Here is a 12,327-nt window from a genome sequence, read left to right on the forward strand (position 1 = left end):
GGTATGGGTCTTGAATTCCTGATCTTTCCAAGATTTTTTTTATCATGAATGGGTGTTGGATTTTGTCAAATGCTTTCTCAGCATCTGATGAGATGATCATGTGGTTTCTGTCTTTGTGTTTGTTTATATAGTGGATTATGTTGATGGATTTCGGTATATTAAACTATCCCTGAATCGCTGGAATGAGATCTACTTGGTCAGGTTGGATGGTATTTTGATGTGTTTTTGTGTTCGGTTAGCAAAAATTTTATTGAGTATTTTTGCATCGTTATTCATGGGGGAAATTGGTCTGAAGTTCTCTATGTTTGTTGGGTCTTTCTGAGTTCTGTATTCTTCTCATATGTCTATAGGCATCTCTTTCTTTCGGTTTGGGAATTTTTCTTCTATAATTTTGTTGAAGATATTTGCTGGCCCTTTAATTTGAAAATCTTCATTCTCATCTACTCCTATTATCCGTAGGTTTGGTCTTCTCATTGTGCCATGGATTTCCTGGATGTTTTGAATTAGGATCTTTTTTCATTTTGCATTTTCTTTGATTGTTGTGCTAATGTTCTCTATGGAATCTTCTGTACTTGAGATTCTCTCTTCCATCTCTTGTATTCTTTTGCTGATGCTCGCATCTATGGTTCCAGATTTCTTTCCTAGGGTTTCTATCTCCAGCGTTGCCTCAGTTTGGGTTTTCTTTATTGTGCCTCCTTCCCTTTTTAGGTCTAGTATTGTTTTGTTCATTTCCATCACTTGTTTGGATGTGTTTTCCTGTTTTTCTTTAAGGACTTGTAACTCTTTAGCAGTGTTCTCCTATATTTCTTTAAGTGAGTTATTAAAGTCCTTTTTGATGTCCTCTAACATCATTATGAGATATGCTTTTAAATCTGGTCTAGCTTTTCGAGTGTGTTGTGGTGCCCATGACTGGGTAAGGTGGGAGTGCTGTGTTTTGATGATGGTAAGTGGTCTTGGTTTCTGATAGTAAGATTCTTATGTTTGCCTTTCGCCATCTGGTAATTTCTGGAGTTATTTGTTATAGTGTACTCTGATTAGAGATTTTTCCTCTTGATTCTGTTATCCTCTATCAGCAGACCTGGGAGACAAGATCTCTCCTCTGAGTTTCAGTGGTCAGAGCACTCTCTGCAGGCAAACTCTTCTCTTACATGGAAGATGCACATATATCTGGCATTCAGACCTGTCTCCTGGGAGATGAAGGCCTGAAATAGGACCTGTCCAGAAGTTGTGTCTCTTCGGCCTGTCACAGAAGCTGTTAGCTTCTATAGTCCACACTCTCACCTGTATAGACTTGTCTCGGAGCGATCCAGGAATGAAGATGGCTCCCACAGGTACTCTGGCAAAGCCCTCCTGGGCATGGTGGATACATCTCCTCTGGCAGGTAAGGTGCCCAGATATCTGGATCCCGAAACGGTGTCTGCCTCAGAAGCTGTCCTCTAGGGACCTTGGAGGTGTCTGCTGACTTTGTGCCCAGGTGACCTGGTGCTGGTGCTGACCGGAAGGGATTTGGACCCTGGTCAGGCTGGGTTTTCTGCTTCCCTAGTGCTGTCTCAGGTCCTGCGTGATTGGATTGGAACAGAAGTTGTGTTCCACTCACCAGTGGTCCTAAGAGCGTGTGGAGAGTCCTCTAGGGGACCTTGGGCGTGTCTGCTGATTCTGGACCCAAGGTGACCCAGTGCTGGCGCCCACCAGAAGGGCGATAAGATTGTGTCTTACACATCTACACTGTACATTGACATTGAGTGCCCCCTGCCCCCACTATATGTATATTATGCCCTACCTTAAGTCAATATTGGCTTTTCACTTGGCATTCTGCCTTCAGGTATAAGGATATCCTGTAGGAATCCTGAAGAAGAGAAGATGGGGGAGGGGAAGGAAAAGGGCAGAGGAGGGAAGGAATCATTTATTCCCTTAGGGTACATTTTAACACTTTCAGATAAAAAATTACCGTGAGTCACTATTTTATACCATTGCTATAATAGCTTTTTCCAATATAAATAACAGCATGTACTAATAGACGTTTATGACTGGCTTTTTGTCTTTCCTTAAGATCCATTATTTTATATCAGAAGCAATATTTAACATAACTGTTTTTGAGTCTGAAATTTTCTCACTTTCAACTCTGTGAGCCAGGAATTGGCAATACACAGTTTGACTCTCAATTTAAGATTCTTTCCCCAACCAACTGTTGTGCGCTTGCCTCATCTGCCTTTCAGCAGAGATGAAATTCTCAGTCCTTCCTCTGGGTACTATGTATTTCCTCTGCACATGTTTACCTTGGATGACCCATTATGCAAACTTGAGCTTACTTCTTCAATTCTTCAGTGAGTATAAAACAAAAAATGCTATTGTATTTTTAATATATTTTGAAAGTGTTCTATTTTTCCTTATTCATTTCTTTTCTTCTTTTGTCAGAAATAAAAGATTGTAAGAAAACTACAGGGAAATAATCCCATTTTGTATAGGTTTAAAAAAGAACGTCTTTTCTTTTTCAGATTCTAGAATAAAATGTAGAAAGTATTTGTTTTGAATTTGTATTTGGTTTGATTATGAACTCATTGAGATTGATGGAGGGAAATTTATGAAAATAAGAAAAAAAAACCCAGTAGCAAAATGGGAATCTTTGTTTTGTTACAAAGTGAACCACATCTTTCCCCCTTAAATACTTACAAGGAGTTTAGAGCACTTGGAATATGTTACTAGCTTTGTTTTCTGAAAGCTAGTTGCTCTTTCATTGCTATTCTATCTTTAAAGAAAATAAGAGAAAACCAACTCCCCATCTCTTCTGATAGTCCAAAACATCTACAGATCTCCAATGAAGTAAGTATCTATCCAAAGGCTACTAGGTAAAGATGTTTGCAAAAAACTAACAATTGAAAGTCTTTACATTATATTTATTAAGTTGCAGTGGAAGATAAATTTTGCAATTACTATGGAGCTAAGTCACACTATAATTAGTACTTTTTAAACCACTAACTGTATCATTCATCTATCTGTGGTACAATACAAATACTTTTTGCCTTCTCCCGTACTTCGTAATTTTAAAACAAGTATGCTCTATAAATATTAAATGTGATTTCACATCCACACATTCACAAACTTGTAAATTTTATGTCAAAATTTTTTATAGTTTTTAAAAATTAAGCAAATATGATTTTAATAATATTTAACTCCATTTTGTTACTAAAATTATTAGATGTAATAATTCAACATTAAGAGATTTTATTTATAACTATGTGTATATAGTTCAAAGGATTTCTTCAGAGCCTCTGAGCAAGGGCTTCTTTGAAGAAGCTGAGGCAAATATTTCATGAGAAACAGTTGAATTTAAAAATATATAACCCAATCACAAAAGAAGTCATTAGATATGTACTCACCGAGAAGTGGATATTAGCCCAGAAACATAGAATACCCAAGATACAATTTGCAAAACACAAAATCAAGAAAAGGAAAGACCAATGGGTGGATACTTCATTCTTCCTTAGAATAGGGAACAAAATACCCATGAAAGGAGTTACAGAGACAAAGTTTGGAGCTAAGATGAAAGAATGGACTATCCAGAGACTACCCCACCCAGGGATTCACCCCATAATCTGCCCAAACCCAGACACTATTGCATATGCCAGCAAGATTTTGATGGAGGGACCCTGTTATAGCTGTCTCATTTGAGGCTATGCTGGTGCCTGGCAAATACAAAAGTGGATGCTCACAGTCATCTATAAGATGGATCACAAGGCCCCCAATGGAGAAGCTAGAGAAAGCACCCAAGGAGCTGAAGGGGTAGGCAACCCTATAGGTGGAACAACAATATGAACTAACTGGTACCACTCCCCCAACCCCCAGAGCTCACGTTTCTAGCTGCATATGTATCAGAAGATGGCCTAGTCGGCCATCATTGGAAAGAGAGGCCCATCAGTCTTGCATGCGTTGTATGCCTCAGTACATGGGAAAGCCAGGGCCAAGAAGTGGGAGGGGGGAGGGGAGTCTGGGGGGAGGGGATGGGGGGACTTTTGGGTTAGCATTTGAAATTTGAAATGTATATAAATAAAATATCTAATAAAAATAAATTAATAAAAAAACACGTGCTACCATCTCCAAAGGAAAAGTTTCAATGAATATTCTTTGTAAAACTGCACTATAAAGTTTGCAATACCAAGGGGCCTCTCTTCCCCGTGATGGCCGACTAGGTCATCTTCTGCTACATATACAGCTAGAGACACAAGCTCTTGGGGTACTGGTTAGTTCATATTGTTGTTCCACCTATAGGGTTGCAGACCCCTTCAGCTTCTTGGGTGCTTTCTCTAGCTTCTCCATTGAAGGCCCTATGATCCATCTTATAGATCACTGTGAGCATCCACTTCTGTATTTGCCAGGCACTGGCATAGACTCATATAAGACCACTATACCAGGGTCCTTTCATCAAAATCTTGCTGGCATATGAAATAGTGTCTGGGTTTGGTGGTTGATTATGGGATGGATCCCCAGGTGGGGTAGTCTCTGGATAGTCAATTCGTTCGTCTTAGCTCCAAACTTTTTCTCTATAACTCCTCTCATGGGTATTTTGTTCCCTATTTTAAGGAGGAACGAAGTATCCACCCATTGGTCTTCCCTCTTCTTGATTTTCTTGTGTTTTGCAAATTGTGTCTTGGGTGTTCTCTGTTTCTGGCGCAGCACATGTTTGTAACCTGAGTGGCACTTGGAATGCAGAGATGGGGGTTGAAGTGTTTTTAGCATACAGATTAGCTAGATTTTCCAAATCAGAAAACTCTAGGTTCCAGAGAGAAACTGTGCCTCAGTACATAAAATGGGAAGGAACTGAGGAAGAGAGCTTATGGTAATTAATGAACACACATACACACAGACACAGACACACACACACACACACAGACACACACACACACACATAAATAGAAAAACACACACAAGTGTAAATAGACATACACAAATGGATGAATATCATATACATACATATGCAAATTACATGATATTTTCTTAGAATATACAGAGATTATCTTTCCACAGTGGGAGAGAAAAACATGTTGAACTTGTAGCTATAAGTGTAAGGTGAAGGATATGTTTTAAGTCAGTGTTAGAGGCATGAATGGGCTCAGTAACATGTAAGTTTTATATATCTCTTTATTTCTGAGACTCAAAACATCCCAGAAAATCTATTGTTCAAGTATTCTACTTTTTCAAATTTAATGGGTTTGAATTACATTTTTTGCTTAGGTTAGAATTTCTGTCACTTATAGATGCAAGTGCCAACATTAGACTTGTCATTTAGGAAACCTGAAACATATGGGGCTATTTTTCTGATTGTGCAAATTATTTAATAATCAAAGAAATACTTCTGATTTGGAGCACATAAACTATTTTTCCCATGTAGGCAAAAGATTAGTAGAAATATGAAATAACTGATTAACTCCAACAAACAAGTCTAAAAATATACATCCAATTTGCATGTATACTGCTAAAGCAGCAAAGGGAGATTTTAGACTGGAATGTGTTTCCTGGGAATTGTTGCAAACCTTTAATAAACAGATTCTTAGTCACTGGAAACAGCTATTGCAAAGTTGGTTATGTCACAATTTACTAAGTCCCTTTCTGTTTCAAAACCTAGAATACTCCTTTATGGCCTTGGATTTACCACTGGTCACACAATTATGCCCTATGTGATTTTTCTTCCTCTAGAGAGCAGAGGGGTGGTTCTATCAGCATGACTTCTATATTTTTAGTCTTGTAATCCAACAGGTTCCTACTCTTTCTAAATGTCTGACATATTTAATCTAAATTGTGGTATATTTTGCTTATATCAGGTGCTGAGTCAAGCACTTTATAGGTTTCCATACATGTCATCAGAGTATTCATTTTAGACATTCTTTTAGGTCTTTCCTCTGCAAACCCTTCTTTAGCATGTAAAACACATTACAATACCCAAGAAATAGTGAAGTAGACGGATAGTGTGGCGGATTGAATGTGCTTGGCCTGGAGTGGTACTATTAGGAGGTGTGACCTTATTAGAGGAAGTGTGTCACTGTGAGGGTGAGCTTTGAGACTCTCTGGCTGCCTGGAGGCTAGTCTTCTCCTGTTTGCCTTTGGAACGAAATGTAGGACTCTCAGCTTCTCCAGAGCCTTCTCTGCCTGGATCCTGCCATGATGATAATGGACTGAACCTCTCAAACTGTAAGCTATCCCCAATTAAATATTTTCCCTTATAACAGTTACCTTGGTCATAGTGTCTCTTCACATCAATGGAAAATCTAATTAAGGTAGATAGCTTTGCAAGGCCACATGATTTTGATATGATGATTTTATGTGATTTCAGTAAAGTCTGGATACAAAAATCAGGAACACAACACAAAGTCATGTAATTATTTTACTATTAAAGAACAATACAAAGTTATAAATAAAATAATAGCTACTTTGATACAACAGGTGTGAAAGTGTAATGAATCACAATTGGGAGAAATATATTCCAACAATTTATGATTCCTGTCAGATAGTAATATTTTACTATATCAAATTGCTAAAATAAATATGGCAACATAAAATTACTATTCCAATATAGGCATAGGATATTTGATATACTTCAATGTCTATTTTTTCAAGATAAAAACTCTTAACTGCTCAGAAAGAAATTGAAACTATTCAAGTTATGTTTTACCAATGTTCTGACACCAGCATGTTTAATTGAGATTCTTCAGTTATATTTCCTTAACTCAAGGAAGATGGAATTGTCAGCATTAATGTTTAATGTCAGTTAGGAATTTATGCTTATTGCTGTGAAGAAGAAAACAAAGTGTAGGGGCAAAGACTTGAAGAGAAAGATGAAGATGCCAATATAACACATACGTGACAGTGGGTTGATAGTCCACATAAATAGATGAGAATCCGTGGTGACTTCCACATGCAAAACTGACATAAATATTTAATGTAGCTGGTCTTTGCTCCTTTTTTGCATTCTTCTTCCTCTTGCCTTTTATGCCCCCAGATTCATGCCCTGGCACTATCTATATAAGAGAGAAAGAAGTATAGAGATGCAGAGAGACAGAGAGAGAGAGAGAGGGAGAGAGAGAGAGAGAGAGAGAGAGAGAGAGAGAGAGAGAGAGAGAGAGAGAGAGAGAGAAGAGAGAGAGAGAGAGAGAGAGAGAAGAGAGAGAAAAGAGAGAGAAAGAGAGAGAAAAGAGAGAGAGAAGAGAGAGAGGAGAGAGAGAGGAGAGAGAGAGGATATGAGTCAAATTACTTTTTTCTTGCTTCTTCTTTGAGCACAACTGCTAACAAACTACAATCAATCCCCCGAATGACCAACAGCCACCCACCCCACCACTCTGGGTCCTAGCCTTTATATACACACTGAATAGTTCCCAGATTCCTAAACTTCATATAATCACAGAAGCCATCTGCAGCTGACAAACCACACCTCTGCTAGAGCAGGAGGCATATCATGGCTGTTGCAGAAGTCTACAGCCTTGTTCCCCCATATCTGAGATTAAAATAGAATATAATATTTCTGTATTTTTAAAAGTAACCAAAACTCCAGAATTACCAAAACTATCACTAGAATTTAAAAATACGGCAGTAATAACAAAGCAAAGAGTCTTATTCCATGCACACCAATAGAAGCTGCAAATCACAGGACAGTTAACCAACACATGTTAGTGCTATTTTTTAAAAAAAATCTTTAAATCTCTTTCCTGCATCATGCATGTCTCCAAAGACTGACTTTTCTGGGGAGACATGTGGATAAAGGAAAGACAGACACATGGACACAGAAAAGCTATAATCTGGTGGGCTGGCTCTCTAATGGAGAAGCCATAGTGCCACAGAAATTTAGCAAGTTTATTACACACAGTTGAACAGTGAGGAAGGGTTGTCATGAAAAACTAAATCAAGAAGGCAGGGATAGTATTAGACAGCTGAGCCAAGGAGGCAGGCTTAGCTGATCTCAATTGGAGCAGTCTCTGTAGGGGAGAAGTCTTTAGTCTATACATATTTGGGAGTAGAAAGCTACAGTGTACATTTTCTGAACACACTACCAACATCTATCCATGGACAGTTTACATTTTCTGAGCATACTACCAACATCCATCCATGGACCAGGCTTTACTTTTGAGCGTAGCTGAGGGAATGCTTTGGAATTCCCCATGAGTCTAAGGCACTGGGGTCCTTGGCATGGCTATGCTCATGTCACTAGCACAATTCATTCATTCATTCATTCATTCATTCATTCATTCATTCATTCAGACTTCATTCAGTGCTGTCTCTGCCTCCACACCTTTTACCAAGGAACTAAAAAGATAGAATGTATTAGATGTTGATCTATATCTTTATTTTTATTTATGGTAAAATTTTATACTATTAAGATGTTATAAAAATAAAATCACCTACAAATTCATCTTTAGCCTGTAAATCTATAATCTACTATGAAAAATATGGTTGAGTTTTAGAAGGAGTTTGTAAAGCAATACATAATAAGAGAGTATAGGCTCACAGATGGATAAGTAAAATTTGCCAAGAAATGGAAGTTGAGATGAGTTACCTAGTAAGTATTTTATGTCCTGGAATGTCATATCCATTTAAGCAGAATGTTCCTGGTGTTTGTATGCACTGAACAAACCAGCATGCACATGTGAGCATGTTATCCCAAACCCCACAACACAAATATGGTACCATCAATTAAAATTACACAGGAATAACTATGTAGTGGAATTAGGACATTGGTTCATTTTAGGTATAAAGGTAAATGGACCTTAGTCAAAGATGGACCCAAAACAGGAGAAGTGTGTTAAATGTAAAACTCCGAATAAAGTCATGTTAAAGTCATGTAAGGAGCATGGCATTCACAGGAGGGGTTGCCATTCATCCCAGGCATGAGGCAGGACACAGAAGTCAGAAAATGTAAGCTAAAAATGTGATATGTTTAGTGATTTCTGTGCCCAAAGAAAACAGACCAATGGTTGTCTTGAGGATGATCGGCATCTCTGAAGCCCACAAAGAGGTGATTCTGAGATGCAAGGTAGCACTAGCAACAACCCAGGAGCAAGCCTGTGATATCAGAAGAAAATAAATTGATTAAGGAAAGAAAGCCAGGGACAAACACCATGTCTGTATAGAGGTAATCACTTGCTTTCTAAATCAATTGCAAATTGTGGTAAGAATGGCTTTTTTCTTACATCTGTTTGTAGATAATAAGACTGTCATAACTTTTTGGATTGAGTAGCATTCATATTTACCCATATTTTTGTTTCTCATGTTCTGTCACAGTCAGTGTAGTTGAAATTATTATGACCAGAATTCAATGCTCAGCCTACACACTTCCATTCTCTGTACTTACATGACTTTGCTGTTATTAGGCATGGAAGCTAAGAGTCAAGCTCACCATTTAAAATGTTGTGATGGCAAGGCTGGACAGGCCGTTTGGGGAATTCTGAAATGTTTTTCTGTCTTGATCCATTTCTCATGTGCTTCATAGCAGATTGACATTTTTGTATTATCTCTAGAATAACTAATTCCTAGCTTGATCCCCGTGGAAATCAAGAAATTCTGCTGAACTCAGTGGAAGTCAATGCATTAACTCAATATTCCTAATTACTGTTATCATAAATATGCTTGGTTGGTTTTGGTGACTCATAGGTAACAAGAGAACTGAGTCAGAGGCTCTGTCAATTAAAATAAATTATAACTGTCATTGCTAGAGAGAAGGGACATGAGATATTTATTTTTATATTTTCTATTCAAGCATACAAATACTTATGTCTTAATCCTTATAGTATGAGGTAGTTTAAACAACAAGTATGCAAAATACCCACTGAAATTGTGGGACATTTTCTTACAGCAAACAAGAAAAAAAGTAATGAAAGGAAGTGGGATGGAATCGATTTGAGAGAAATTCCCCTGGATGAAAGAGTAAATTGATAAATAGTTAAAAATGATGAGGCCTCTTTATTTCCCGGAAGAGTCAAAGAAATAAAGCACTTCTGTCTTTCACTTCCACCATAGTCTCAATAGCTTCCAAGCCACCATAGTCTCAAGAGCTTCCAAGTTGTTACATGCCTGAGAACGGAAGGGAAGGACCTTTTTTCTGTTACCACATACACTTTGGTTCTTTGTTTTGTCTTGGGGCTGATGATGCCTCTACCTCCTGAGTACTGGGATTCCCAGCCACACCACCACATCCTCCTTTTTTAGTGCTGGGGATTGAACTCAGGGCCTTGTCCATACCAAGCGAGAGCTGTAACAAACAGAGCTACCTCTTCATCTCTGTATTCTCTTTGAGAAACTCAGATGTTTATGTTTCATTAAAAACTATGATTCAGGGCTGGAGAGATGGCTCAGTCATCAAGAGCACAGACTGCTTTTCCAGAGGTCCTGAGTTCAATTCCCAGCAAAGACATGGTGGCTTACAACCATCTGTAATGGGATCTGATGCTCTTTTCTTATATGTCTGATGACAGTGACAGTGTACTCACATAAATACAATACATAAATCTTAAAAAAGAAGGAAGGTTTATTTTTAAAAATCTATGATTCAAAACTGTGATAAAAGAAGCCACCATCTATATTTAAGGTGCTTGAACACAACTTCTGGCAGACAGACATGTTCAGTTAGGAGCTATCTTGAGATGATGTCCGAAATACTGAGCACACTGGGAAGCCAGCCATGAACAGTTTTCTTTACAGTTCCTGAAGATCCATGAGATGAGTAGAGTCTTTATCTGAGCTTTGATCCTAGGAGAACATTTCTTATGACCTTTTATGCAGGAATATCAGATAGACACACACAGAACAGGGAGGAACCTGCTTCCTCAATGTTCATCAAGCAGAATCTTTCTGTGTGTCTTTCTTCCTCCTGCTTGAATTGAACATTAGACATAGTCTTACTGTCTCTGGCTCAGAATATTCAGTAGACTCTACGTTATATATGTATTTGCTTTTCAGGGGTTATGACTAATAGATGTCATGTCAGATGACAATCTGTTCTGTCACAGTTAAAGCATGTGTCTTAGATCAGTGTGCTTGAGATTCCCACCTCAGACCTCCGTGTTCTCTTTTATCTCACTTACCAGTAGGTCATGGCTGCTGTGATCATGTTAAACAGAGTGCTGAAGGATCAGTGATACTAGGAAAAGGAAACACAAGCAATCAATCAAACAACCCAGATTTAAACCTTTATTTCACCTTGTGTTCATCAACAGGCCCTCTCCCTTTCTCTGTGGAGACCCCCAACATCCTTTCTATCTCTAAAAAAGACCTCTCCCTCCCTTCTCCCTCTCTCCTCCTTCCCCCTCCCTCCCCTCCCCTCCTTCCCTCCCTCTCCCCCTTTTTTGTAAGGTAGTTCTGTTGGCAGCACATTTTCTTTTTTTTTGCCCAAGAACTTTTTTCATTTATTAGATCTTTTTAAAATCTCTTTCTTTTGTACATGATAATTTCGTGGGACATGGAAGTTGATTGTTAGGGATTTTTTTTTTAAATTAGGTATTTTCCTCATTTACATTTTCAATGCTATCCCAAAGGTCCCCCATACCCATCCCCCCAATCCCCTACCCACCCACTCCCCCTTTTTGGCCCTGGCGTTCCCCTGTACTGGGGCATATAAAGTTTGCAAGTCCAATGGGCCTCTCTTTGCAGTGATGGCCAACTAGGCCATCTTTTGATACATATGCAGCTAAAGACAAGAGCTCCTGGGTACTGGTTAGTTCATATTGTTGTTCCACCTATAGGGTTGCAGTTCCCTATAGCTCCTTGGGTAATTTCTCTAGCTCCTCCATTAGGGGCCGTGTGACCCATCCAATAGCTGACTGTGATCATCCACTTCTGTGTTTGCTAGGCCCCGGCATAGTCTCACAAGAGAGAGCTATAACTGGGTCCTTTCAGCGAAATCTTGCTAGTGTATGCAATGGTGTCAGCATTTGGAAGCTGATTATGGGATGGATCCCTGCATATGGCAGTCACTAGATGGTCCATCCTTTCGTCACAGCTCCAAATTTTGTCTCTGTAACTCCTTCTATGGGTGTTTTGTTCCCATTTCTAAGAAAGGGTAAACTGTCCACACTTTGGTCTTCGTTCTTCTTGAATTTCATGCGTTTGGCAAGTTGTATCTTATATCTTGGGTATCCTAAGTTTCTGGGCTATTATCCACTTATCAGTGAGTACATATTGTGCGAATTCCTTTGTGATTGGGTTACTTCACTCAGGATGATACCCTCCACGTCCATCCATTTGCCTAGGAATTTCATAAATTCATTTTTTTAATAGCTGAGTAGTATTCCATTGTGTAAATGTACCACATTTTCTGTATCCATTCCTCTGTTGAGGGGCATCTGGGTT

This window comes from Mus musculus, chromosome 10, assembly GCF_000001635.26.
Source record: "Mus musculus strain C57BL/6J chromosome 10, GRCm38.p6 C57BL/6J".
NCBI classification, from domain to species: Eukaryota; Metazoa; Chordata; class Mammalia; order Rodentia; family Muridae; genus Mus; species Mus musculus.